This window comes from Ochotona princeps, chromosome 17, assembly GCF_030435755.1.
Source record: "Ochotona princeps isolate mOchPri1 chromosome 17, mOchPri1.hap1, whole genome shotgun sequence".
NCBI lineage: Eukaryota > Metazoa > Chordata > Mammalia > Lagomorpha > Ochotonidae > Ochotona > Ochotona princeps.
The window spans coordinates 13086895-13099665 of NC_080848.1; the positions used below are offsets into that span (position 1 = coordinate 13086895).

Sequence of the window (12771 nt, forward strand, 5' to 3'; positions counted from 1 at the left end):
CCTGCCTAAGTGGCCCCTTACCATACCCCGGTCACACCATGGCCGTTCCTACTTTCACTTGTGCGTTTGTCCACTTAAAATGCCCTTACTTCATTCCCTTGAATCCTCCAACTCTCCTGCTTTTGTTATTGCTCTGATCAGGGTCTCGTGAACGGTGGAAAATAGTAACAATCCCACCAAGCAACCTAGTTTCCTTGACTTCTGCAAGTTTTCTGATCAAATTAAGGATGCTTCCTTCTTTTCATCTTTGGAGGAATTTCATGGAAAATAGTCTGCTTAATGTTATCTAAAAAATCCAGTAACATGTATTAAGCCCCAGTTGCATACAAAACCCTAAAGTAGGTGCTGTCCAAGAGTCAAAGAATTCTGTCCTCAGCAGGGTGCAATGACTTAATTAGATAATACTCCCCCTGCAAGTGCTGGGCTCCAATGTGCTCCTCTTCCCATCCAGCTCCCTGCTTACGGCCTGAGGATGCGGCAGGAGAAACCCTTGAAACCTTGAAAACCTGGAAAGCCTTGAAACCCTGCTTTCAAGTTGTGTAGGAGACAGCCCAACTCCTGTCTTCAGTTTGGCTGAGCTCTGGCCATTGCTGCCATCTGGGAAGTGAATCAATGTATCGCAAGATTTTTGTGCCTCTCTTCTTTGTAAATCTGCCCCTCCAATAAAAATGAAGGAATGTTTAAAAATTCCTGTCAGTAGGGCCCGGCACGGTAGCCTGGTGGCTAAAGTCCTCACCTTGAACACACTGGGATCCCATATGGGTACTGATTCTAATGCCGGCAGTTCCACTTCCCATCCAGCTCCCTGCTTGTGGCCTGGGAAAGCAGTCGAGGACGGCCCAAACCTTGGGACCCTGCACCCATGTGGGAGATCCAGAAGAGCTCCTGGCTTCAAATTGGCTCAGCTCTGGCCCTTACGGTCACTTAGGGAGTGAATCATCAGACAGAAGATCTTCCTCTCTGTCTTTCCTCCTCTCTGTGTATTTGACTTTCCAATAAAAAGAAAATATTTTTTTAAAAAATCCTGTCCTTAAAAATGTTCTCATTTTAGTGGGTCAATGACAGTATAATGAAAGAAAGGCATGTAAGTGATCTGGACTTTGTGGTCACTGTGCTGTAGAATAATGACTGTGTCTTCTTCCAAACCAGGATTACTTCCACAGGGCAAGACCCGAGGAAAAAGGTCTAAGGTAAGTACCAGCCCAGTAATGTGTGAGATGAAACTCGAGAACTAGAGAACTTAGAACACATGTATTCCAATCACCTCATTGTTTAGTGAGGAAATCTCCACAGACAGGAAGCATACTTCACAGCTGGGGTAGGCAGCTCCACCAAGGCACCTTCTGGCATACAGGCGCTGGGGAGGGGTTCCAGCTATGCCCTTCCTGCTGGTCAGACCAGAGGCCTTCATGGAGGCTCCTGACAAGGGCTAGGGGAGGCTGTGTGGCACTGGGGGAGGAGCTGGTCTCCTTTAAGGCAGCAGGAACAGTTTCTTCCCATCTCTCTTCTTTTTTTTTAACCTTTGTTTCGAAATATTTACTTTTTGTTGTTGTTGTTGTTGGAAGGGCATGTTTACAGAGAAGGAGAGACAAAGATCTTATGGGTTTCCCATACAGGAATAGGGTTCAAGGCCTTGGACCGTCCTCCACTGCTTTCCCAGGCCGCAAGCAGGGAACTGCATGGGAAGTGCAGCAGCCAGGACAAGAACCAGCGCCCATTTAGTATCCCAGCATGTGCAAGGCGAGGATTTAGTCTTGCACTGAGCCATTGTGTTGGCCCTGTCTTCTCTATTCTTATTAAACCTCTTAGAGCCTTTTTTTAAATTTTATTTTTATTTTTAAAATTTATTTTATTTTTATTACAAAGTCAGATATACTGAGAGGAGGAGAGATAGAGAGGAAGTGGAGCTGCCGGGATTAGAACCAGCGGCCATATGGGATCAAGGCGAGGACCTTAGCCACTAGGCCACGCTGCCGAGCCCTAGAGCCTTTTTTTTTAAACCATACAGTTTTACAATTTATAAGCAACAAATTCAATTGTTAGGAATATAAATTCAAATGTTTCATCAATTTATAAGCAATAAATTTAAAATGTTAGGAATATAATAAACTACATTATAAGTAGCTTACTTTCCACAGTTTCTTAACATTTTTTATTCATGTCTCCCATTAGATTTTCTTCACTAGATTCTGTTAAGCTCTAGATTTAAATATGGCTAAGCTTTGCACAGTGGCAGTATCGTAGCCAATGGAGTTCATCCTAGGCACGATTATTGCTAATTAAATATGGCTAAACATAACAGCAAAGGGTGACAACAAAATAGCTGAATTTTAGCAGTGCCTAAGTCACTTAAAGCTATTCTTCAAAAGACACGGTATTCAGCCTAAGGCAAACATGGAGAGATTTGTATTTGAATCTTAGGTTCTTCATAGTTTGACCTGTCAGGTCCATGGGACATTCAAAGCCCAGGTTTTGAATGTTTATATACCATGAAGTTGACTGTGTCTCTAAGTGGAAAGCCAGCTGAAGACAGATCCCTTGAAACATTCAACAAGACATTTAAACTTGCACAAGATAAGGAGTTTGGAGTGTCTAACTAACAAAGGTAATTTTAAGCTTTCTCAGAGATAACTAATAATAATCTCTAAGGAAATGTGACTTTAAATTGTAACACTTCCTTGCACTACATTAAGTCAATGATGTTAACAGATTATCTAAATTATTAACAAAATGGATAATCCTTACTCAGTTTTTAAATATATTTTTATTTTATTTCATTTTATGACACAGTTTCATAGGCTCTAGGATTCCCCCAGCCCCTCCCCATACCCTTCCCCCTATTGAATTCCTCTATATTGTTACAGTAGTACAGTTCATAACTAGTCATGATTCCTTCATTGCACGTATGGACCATGCAGAGAGTCCAGCATCTTATTATCCAGAAAAATTCAACAGTTTCATTGGGAGACCATCCTTGGTCTGAAAGTAGAGCTGGCAGAATATCATCCCCTCCAATGAGATGTCACTACACAACTTCAACAACAGGAAGAAACATCAAAATTAACAACATCATGAAGTTAATTAACATGCTCACCTGCCTAAGACTTTTCTATTCTTCAACTGTTAAAATGCAAAGTTCTGTAAAACCATATACTGCAAAGTTTAAATTGTGGCTTAGTTTTCTCCCCCTCAAAAGAAACTTTATCAATTTATGACTGTTAATGCTAAACAAGATGTAACTGCATAGAAACTTTGATGTTAAGTTTGTACTCAGCTGTTATATGTGATGGATGGTAATGTTGATGCTTCCACTGTTCCTGTGCCACTCTGATTTAGGTTAAACTCAAAAACCTGTCAGCTTGGGAGAAAAAAAAAAGGTTTATAGCAGCTGGTTGTGTATACACTGAAATTGAGATGTCAAGGAAGTAGTTACAGGATGTGGTTAAGAACTTGCATTTTCTAACATATTGGTCACTCAAAACCTCTTAAGAGCTTTAACTGGAAGAAACCTTCAAGCTGAAGAGAAGTTTGTCTCTTCATTTCATGAGAAGGAAACAAGAGAAAGGGACAGTATCTTGCCCCTATGGTCACACTACTAGCCTCAGAGGAGGGTTCCTTCCCAGCTGGGGTTCCTCCCTGGCTTGTAAGGGGTTGGGGCTGTGAGCTACATTTTCTGTCAGAAATCACTACACGTGTAGTGCACAAAACAATGTACTCTTTTCTGTTCTGCTTGGATTCATAAGGGGTACCTTGGTGTCAGTGCTAACCTCGTCCTTTAACTGATTTCACCACTCACTCTCCCGTCAGTGACACCTGCAGGGTGAGGCTGCATGACCTAGGTAACTGCTGTCAGACTCAGGCCCTGCCTGATGTGACTCAGTTTACAGGGGATCAAAGGACAATGCACACAGAGGCACCTTCTCCCTCACCCCCAGGTGAAGGAGGCATGTGAGACTCAGTCCCGGTGGGGCTGGTGTCAAATACTAAAGGAGGGAGACAGTGTGTGTGCCCCATGTGGTTGTGCAGTCTGTCACTGCACAAGGGCACTTGGGGAAGGCAGTGTTGGGCTGACAACCTCACACAAAGCAATGTCATAGTTGGTCCTTAGCCACAGGGGCACCTTCAGGCAGACACGGAGAGCTCCCAGAAGCCCAGATCCCGGGTCTGAGGTGCTTTTGCTTTGTGCCAATTGCAGAGGAAGGCTACAGTCTGTCCCAGGCACACCAGAGATGCACACCGGGTGAGGTGGGGAATGGTACCAGTCTCTGATTGTCTCGTGCGTGTGTTTTCCTACAGGGGCTTTTTCAAACATTCGCCTAGGAAGTGTGAAGGCAGTGAGATGCAGGTAACTGAGGGGACGTGGTGTGTGGCTGGAGGAAGCGGCTGGGAAGTGAGATTCATGTTTCCCTCCCCTTTCCCAGGATGGCTTGTTCTGGCTGAGGCAGCCGCTCTGGCTAAGGGATTTGTACAAACCCCTCAGTGCCGCTCGCCTGGAAAAGATGGCTCAGGAACTCCATGATGAGTCCTCTGATGAGGAGGAAATTTTCAACAAACAGACATTGTAAGTTATGGGTTGCCTTCACCACCTTACTTAATGGGAACATGAGGTAGGCAGAAGGGACAGCTGGCCTATTCTGTTCCCCACAGGGAGATGGGCCTCAGGGTGATCAAAGCCCCAGAGGTGGAGATGGAACCCACTGAATCGGCTGCTGAAGGTTAAAGTGAAGCACCCGAGGAGGACACACCGAGTGACCCCTACCCCTGCTGCAGCTGCCCGCAGGTTGTATCCTCATCTGCTTCTGACACTGTTAATAAAACCACCAAGAGACACCCTTGTACTACCTGGGCTGCTCAGAGCCTGTATAGGGATTCCAGGAAGCTCCTGATGCCTAACTTGGCATAATTATAGTATTCCAAATTTGGTACACAAAATGAGGCCTGGTTAATAGTTTTTATGTAACACTAAATCAAATAGTGTTAATAGGATCAGTAATACGAACTAGCTTACCATATTTTTCCAGTGTTAGTCATTTTAGAATGTTTTATGTATTTGATAATTTGAAGAACATGCTTTAAAATACTCATCTTTGTTATTGTTGTTTGTTTTTTTTTTTGACCCACAAGGGTGCCTGTAATTGGGCCTTGGGGGAGGGGCACTTGTGGTGGGCCTTCAGGACCCCCTGCTTGGAGGCTTTTCTAACCAGTGCAGGTAGGTACAGCGAAGCACACTTGCTCCCTGGCTCCCTGGGTGGGAGGGACACTGAGCAGGCTTCCAGGACCACACCATCCTGGAAGTTATCTTTTTTCTGACCTGCATGGATGCATGGAGCCGGAGCACTTGGCTCCCCGCCTAAAGGTATGAAAGGCCAGGAAGCGGCTGGGAAGGCGGCCAAAGGCACTGGGTGAAGCCGCTTGGGCTGTCTGGTGGCGCATCCTCACCGTTTGAAGGATCTTGATTTACAGGGGAATGATGGGCTCTCACAGGTGGTACTGAGCGATGACCTGTCGTTTTTAAGCCCAGATTAGGAATTACAGCTGAGGGACTTCCATAGACAAGTCTGTCATCTGTGTGTAAATAGGGGACTGACAGCATACTGGTTCAGAGGGAACAACAAGAGTGAGAAAAGTGGGTCTGATAGCAGAATCTGTGGGAAATGTGGGCTCACCCCTGTAGAACTGCAGTCTCTGCTGGCTCTCCCAAGAACTGCAGGTGGCTTCAGGCCTAGCTGGGGAGCTAAGGAGGGGGCGCCCTAGCTGTGCTGGGGTTCCGAGTGGTGAGGACAAGAGTAGGACTAAGGGCAGCAGCCTTGGCTGGACGTGGCTACAGACTGCACTGGCATGGATGTGCACTGGGACTTTAGAGCATCAGATTGGGCTAGACTTCAGTCCCCAGTGGTACTTGTGAGAGCCAGATTGGATATAGAACAGGTCAGGCTAGGTCTTGACTCTTGCTGAAATATGTGAAAGCTGTGTCTGGGCATGGAGCAGGTATCACTAGGCTGCAATACCCAACAACAACCAGAATGGGTGTGGCTGGCTGAGCAAGGTCACTGTTCTTGCCAGCACAGGAGGTGGACAAAGTCAATCTGGGCCAGCGACCTATTGGTGTGCATGAGAACTGCCAGTGGGAGGAGACTCAATGGAGGAGCTTAGGAACTCTTTCAATGGGATGCAGTCCCTGCAGGTGAGCACGGGAAGGAAGGCAAGGAGCAGTCCCAACAATGCCAGGTTACAGTACCCACTGGCATATATGTGGGCCAGGTCTGGGGACAAACCAGTCTGGGCCAGCTCATAACACCCACTGGCAGATATGGAAACCAGGGTAGGGGGCAGGAGGAGCCACATCAGGCCTCAACACCAGTCAGTTCACGTTAGGACTGGGACTGCAATCAGACTGGGCTGGAATAGGCTGCAGCACCCACCAAGAGGAGCTGGAACAGGAAGCAGACTAGACTAGGCCAGGCTGTGCATAAGATTACGGATGCTTAGGTAAGGCAGGTCATGCCAGCCTGGGCCCAGTGGGGGCTGGGTTCATGAGTCCCAGGGACAGGGGATCTGACAGGGCTCAGGTAGCTTGGCCCAGATCCTGGCGCCTACCTTTTAGGTGGGTGTCATGTTCATGAGCCCCAGGGGTGGGGGATCAGGTATAAGGTTCATGAGCCCCGGGAGTGGAGAGTCCAGTGGGGCTTGGGTTGCCTGACCTACTAGGTGGGTGCCAGGTTTGTGAGCCTCAGGCGTGTAGGGGATCTGGTGGAGTTTGGGTCACCTGGCCCAGGTCCAGAGGTCCACCTACTAGGTGAGTGTTGGGTTCATGAGCCCCAGAGGTGGGAGATCCTGCAGGGCTTGGGACGCCTGGCCCAGGCCCTTGGGCTTCCCTAGAAGAATAGGTCCTACTTAATGAAAAAAGCAAAGCAGTAGACACAGGTCCTGTTGTAAAAGGAGAATATGGCAGCTCATTTGGTGCTGTAGCAGAAGAGAACTAATTGGACAACTACCCCAAACAAATGATGACAACAAAAAATCTCAGTGAATGGAGCCAATAGACATTGGGAGGGTGACATCATCCTCGAATCAGTGAAATTGGCAGCATTTCAGAACTATCCAAGCCACTTGGACAGAACCCTTGGAATAAGTACACATTAAGACTCTGGGTTGATGTGAGGTGACGGTTCTGCATCCCTGGGTACTGTGATGTGTGGAAAGTCATGAGTGGTGTCCTTCTTTGTCTCCCCTTCCCCCGGAATCAACAAGAAGAAATATCAAATCTGGAAGCAGCGGGTATACCCAGCTTTCCCTAAACCTTGATTCTTCCCACCCTGATCTACCATGTAATCATTATGAAAAATAAAATTTATTTAAAAAGTAAAATAAAAATACTCATATTTGAAGTATACTTGTATTATTTTGATAGGTTCCATAACAAAATGACTTCAAGAATAGACACTTGGGGGTCAGATTGTGGCACAGTATGAAATCACCACTTGAGACCAGCATCACACATCAGAATGCTAGCTCAGGTCCTGGCTGGCCCACTTGCAATACAGCTTCCTGCTAGTGCAGCTGGGGAAGGTGATAAGAGCATGACTCAAGTGTTCAGGTCCTTGCAACCTGTGCAAAAGAGGCAGATGGAATGGCTGAGCTCCTGGCTTTAGGCAGGCTAGTAAAATACTTTGGGGAGTGAACCAGTAAAATTATTTGGGGAATGAACCAGATGAAAGATCTTTCTCCCCAGGCTCTGTGAATGTGTCTCACTCTGTCACTCTACCTTTCAAATAATTAAATCTTTTTATTTAAGATTTATTTATTTTATTACAAAGTCAGATATACAGAGAGGAGGAGAGACAGAGAGGAAGATCTTCCGTCCGATGATTCACTCCCCAAGTGAGCCGCAACAGCCGGTGCACGCCGGTGCTACGCCGATCCAAAGCCAGGAACCTGGAACCTCTTCCGGGTCTCCCACGCGGGTGCAGGGTCCCTCATCTTTGGACCATCCTCGACTGCTTTCCCAGGCCACAAGCAGGGAGCTGGATGGGAAGTGGAGCTGCCGGGACTAGAACCAGCGCCCATATGGGATCCCAGGGCATTCAAGGCGAGGACTTTAGCCACTAGGCCACGCCGCCGGGCCCAAATAATTAAATCTTAAAAAAAAAAAAAATAAAAGATACACACATACTTCCACATCGTTCTGGAAATTAGAAGTCAAAGATAGAGACGATGGCAAGGTCAGTTTCTTTCAAGCCCATCTCTCCTTGGGCTTGGCTAGAGGGAGAGGCTACCACACATGATTCATCCTGAATTGGGCAGAGTTTATGTTATAGCCTCGAGCCTGCTGCCTGTTGATGAGCTGTCTCCCTCTTTGATGCAGGTGGACATCCATGTCTGTAACCCAGAAGGGAAGAAGTACCCAGGTCAGGTGGCATAAACATATCTAGGGCCATCTCTGCCTCCATCTTACGATAGGCCAATTATAACTCAGACCAGCTTTTTAAAAAAATTTTTTCCATTGATGGGCCTAGTGTGGTGGCTCAATGGCTAAAGTTCTCACCTTGAACACATTGGGATCCCATATGAGCGCAGGTTCTAATCCCAGCGACTCCACTTCCCATCCAGCTCCCTGCTTGTGGCCTGGGAAAGCAGTGGAGAACGGCGCAAAGCCTTGGGACCCTGCACCCACATAGGAGACCTGGAGGAGATTCCTGGTTCCTGGCTTTGGATCGACACAGCACTGGCCATTGCAGTCACTTGGGGTGTGAATCATTGGACAGAAGATCTTCCTCTCTGTCTTTCCTCCTCTCTATATATCTGACTTTCCAATAAAAATTAAATTTTTTTTTTCCATTGGAAAGGCAGCTTTAGAGAGAGAAGGAGAGACAGAAGGTCTTCCATCCACTGGCTCACTTCCTAAATGGCCGCAACAGCCAGAGCTGAGCTAATTCAAAGCCAGGAGCTTCTTCCACATTTCCCATGTGGGTGCAAGGTCCAAGGCCTTTCCAGGCTGCAAACAGGAAGCTAGATAGGAAGAGGAAGCAGCCAAAACATGAACTGACACCCATATGGGATTTCAGCACTTGCAGGCTAAAGATGACCCAATTGGGCCATCACAGCAGCCAGAAGACCAGTTCTTAACAGAGGCCTGACTGACTAGAGGAGCTGGACACAAGGCCAACACCCACTGCATGAATGAAATCCTCAATTTCCTATGAAACCTGTCAGAGATAATTATATGAGGCATTTTTATGCTTGGTCTTGCCCAAAAGGCTGAGACGTAATAAAATGAGGTGTTTTTCAGAATGATGATGAAACAAGGCAGCATATCACTAGGGCCAAAGTGGTATAGAAATGTGGTAGTTCAGAAGAGGAAAGGTTAGGTGGCCAAGGGCCAGGAAAGAGAAGGAAATTGTACTGGACCTTACAGTGGTGAAAAAGTTGACTAGGACAGAGCTTGCCTCAAGGAGCTCCCAGACTGGGAGGAGAAACAGCAGCTGGAGTTTGTGCCATGAACAGTATGTTGCCTGGTGCCAGCATTACAGCACAAGTTGAACTGCCACCTGCAAAATCAATATTTTATTGTGAACACTGGCTTGAGACCTGGTTATTCTGCTTCTGATGCAGCTCCCTGCTAATGTGCCAGGCAAAAGCAGTGGAAGATGTTCAGAGTACCTGGGCCCCTGCCACTCATATAGGAGAACCAGATGGAGTTCCAGGCTCCTGACTCAGGCATGGCCCAGCCCTAGTCATTTTGCCCATTTGACGAGTGAACCAGTGAACAGAAGATCTCTAACTCTGCATTTCAAATGAACACATCTTGAAAGAAAACATGTGGGATATGACAGTGGCTGTGTGCCAAGGATGGTGCAGTTCTCACATAAGTAGAAAGCAGCAGATGTGGACAACAGCAGTTATAGCTGACGAGTGGAAGGGAAAACACACTAGACAGAGGACAACACAAAGATGGAGAAGCATGAAAGTGCGTGGAGTTTGCTTTTCTGGAGCATAAAGTGTAAGAAGCAATAGAGAAATGAGTGAAATTGTCTAAGTGCCAGGGAACCAGACCCTAAAGCTCTGGGCATGAACTTAATCAAGTGAAGGTGAGCTGCTGACGTTTCAGCAGACACATGACATGAGAGTCTCGCTCTTACAGGCATATACGAAGCCTAGAAGCGGAAAGATCAAAAGATTTGGGACGTCCAGACTAAGCAGAAACTAGGGCTAGTGGGGTGCCAGATAAGAAGGGTTAGGCAGGATGGCTTGGATTTCCACTCAATTGCCTGGCCAAGAGGTGGTTCAGCAGATACCAGTGAGGACCATAGAAGAACAGATACCTTCTTTCCAGTGAGACCATTTCTGCCAGCAAGCAGTTTCCACCGTTGGTGGCCTACATGTGTTCTGCCTCACCTTCCCTTTAAACATGAAATGCCTTCTGACAGGCCCCCAACTACAGAGACGCTAACCATGGTTAGACACAGTCAAGGGTCTACACAGACACAAGTCTGATCCAATCCCCTCTTGAATTACTGAACATACTCTTAAATTACTTTGTTTGTAAATCTACAAAAGCTAACATATTTGTGTAGTTTAGTGCCAGTGTCCCTTTTATGTGACTGGAGACAAGGAATTTTGTGCCCTGAAAATATCTATGAGTTGATTAGCATGACAGGTGCTGTGGAAGCAGGAAGACTTGTTGCCCAGAGCCAAAGTCCCCAACCATGACCTGGGCATTGGTAATTAATGCACCCAGTCTGTCACAGGCTCTCAATTCTGTTTGCCTCTATCCCTCTGTTGGACAGTTATTGTTTACCTGACTCTCAGTGGAAATGCTAAATTAGCATTGAGTCTCTGACTTTCTGCAAGAACTCAACAGTAACTTTGCCAGTTCTGCCACTGGGTCAGTCAAGAGGTTCTTAAGCTGTGGGCTAGGGCTGCATGCATTGGCGAACTTGACTGAGGCTGGCAGATCACCTCCCAGGGGCTCACCCCCTCACCTGCAGGGCAAACTGGTGCCGATTGTTAGAGGGAGGTGTAGGCGTCTCCTGAATGAGCCTGTACACATGCTGCCTTGGTGGGAGGTCCTCAGGATGGCTGACTTCCTCTAGAGTGAATGGTCTGGAGAGAGACTGAGAATGTTTGTTATGACCCAGCCTCAAAAGCACAGGACTGAAGTCATCAGCAAATCCAGGCCACATTTGAGGGAAGGTATTTAGGCTCCATCTCTTGAAGAAATAAGGGCCAAAAGAGTTTGAAAACTTCTATCAGAGCTTACTGCACAAGGAAGAAACAGTCATCCAGTGCTGCACTTCTGACACCTGCCATGGGAGTCGGGGGCAGGAAGCAGTTCCCAAACCAAGCAATTCTCTGATCCTTTGTGAACACCAACTGCGTATCCCAGAGTTTAATTAAAATATGCAGCTAGTGTCATATCCCATGAGCTAAGAGCCCAGTCCCATAACACTGACCCTACTTCAGATGCCAACTGAAAATGCAGTTCAAGTTGAAGCCTTAAGTAATAGACGGCAATATTTGAAAGAGGGTGTGGTGCTTGTGGGAGTTTGGGCTTACTAGACACAAGGAAATGGAGACCTGAACCTGTAAAGGAGAATAAAACTTGTGTGGAGTGCTACATCCCAAGGAAGGTGGAGCAGTTAAAGTTACCTGTGACACATGAGCCACCAAACTAGCCCTCCGTTTCCTAACCAGATTACATGAGCCCGATGAACTGCTTTCTTACTTAATCTACTATTGTGATGAGTCTCTATTGGAGCCCCCTGAGCTTGTAACCTAATCAAAGTTAGCTGTGGACACAAGAATACTATACAATCCTCCATACTGAAACAGAGTGGATTACAATTAGGATTCCCACAGGTCTACAGGTGGGTGCTGTGCAGCTAAGTGCTAAGAACTTAGTGCTCTGCAGCTAAGGTTGGTTCTGCTTTTCCTGCAAGTCTGCACATTGGCAAGGGCAGGGAGAGGGCTGGTCCTAAGGTGTCCGTTCTGGGACCCTGCTACCCACAGAGAAGGTGGAAGCACGTAAGGGAACAGAAATTTACAAGACCTCTTCAAACCTAAACTCAGAACCAGCGCCCTGTCATTGCTTTGTTGTGGGGTGTGAGTGAGATAACACCAGACATGTCTAAGGTTTATTAAGGAGTCATTATTAACCAAGCTCGGTGATAATAGAGCACAGTAGCAAATCACAAGGCCATACAGCAATCCAACCAATCATAATCCAACCAAACATAATTTCATTTGCCCACTGTCAATGGGTGCTGGCTATCACTGGCTGCACCCCATGACAGCTTCTTCATTCCATGGGCCAAAACAGGCTGATAGGCAAGCCCAAAGCCAAGGGGGCAGCAAGGATGGTCCATCCACAATGAGATCGAGGCAGTGTGTGGATCAGATAGGGGCAGGGAACTGGGACCAACAATCCCATATATCCCGGGGCCTCTTTTTGAGGCACTGCCTACAAAGGCAGTGTCTGTCACTCACCCACAGTTCTTTCTTAGGTCTGGAATGCTGACAGGGTAAGACTCATATTTGTCCTTAACTGTTCCCATGTTCTTCCCCCACTGCCCAGCATCCAGCCCTGCCCTCAGGGATGGCTCAGCACTATTACTGAGCGCATTATAGATAGTTTCCTCATTTCCCCATGTGATCAGTTGGGCAACAAGGACTGACTTCCTGAAGCTCCACACACTGTGTCAAGTGGCCACCCCAAGGTTGCTGTGAGGATTGTGTCATGTGGAGCTGAAATCTGTACCCAGATGCACCTGA

At 46.9% G+C, this 12771-nt stretch overlaps 1 pseudogene; it reads left to right on the forward strand.

Annotated features, from left to right (window-relative positions):
* Positions 1 to 2218: 2218 nt before the first annotated feature.
* On the forward strand, positions 2219 to 2390 carry LOC118759762 (U4 spliceosomal RNA; annotated as a pseudogene).
* The last annotated feature ends 10381 nt before the right edge of the window (positions 2391 to 12771 follow it).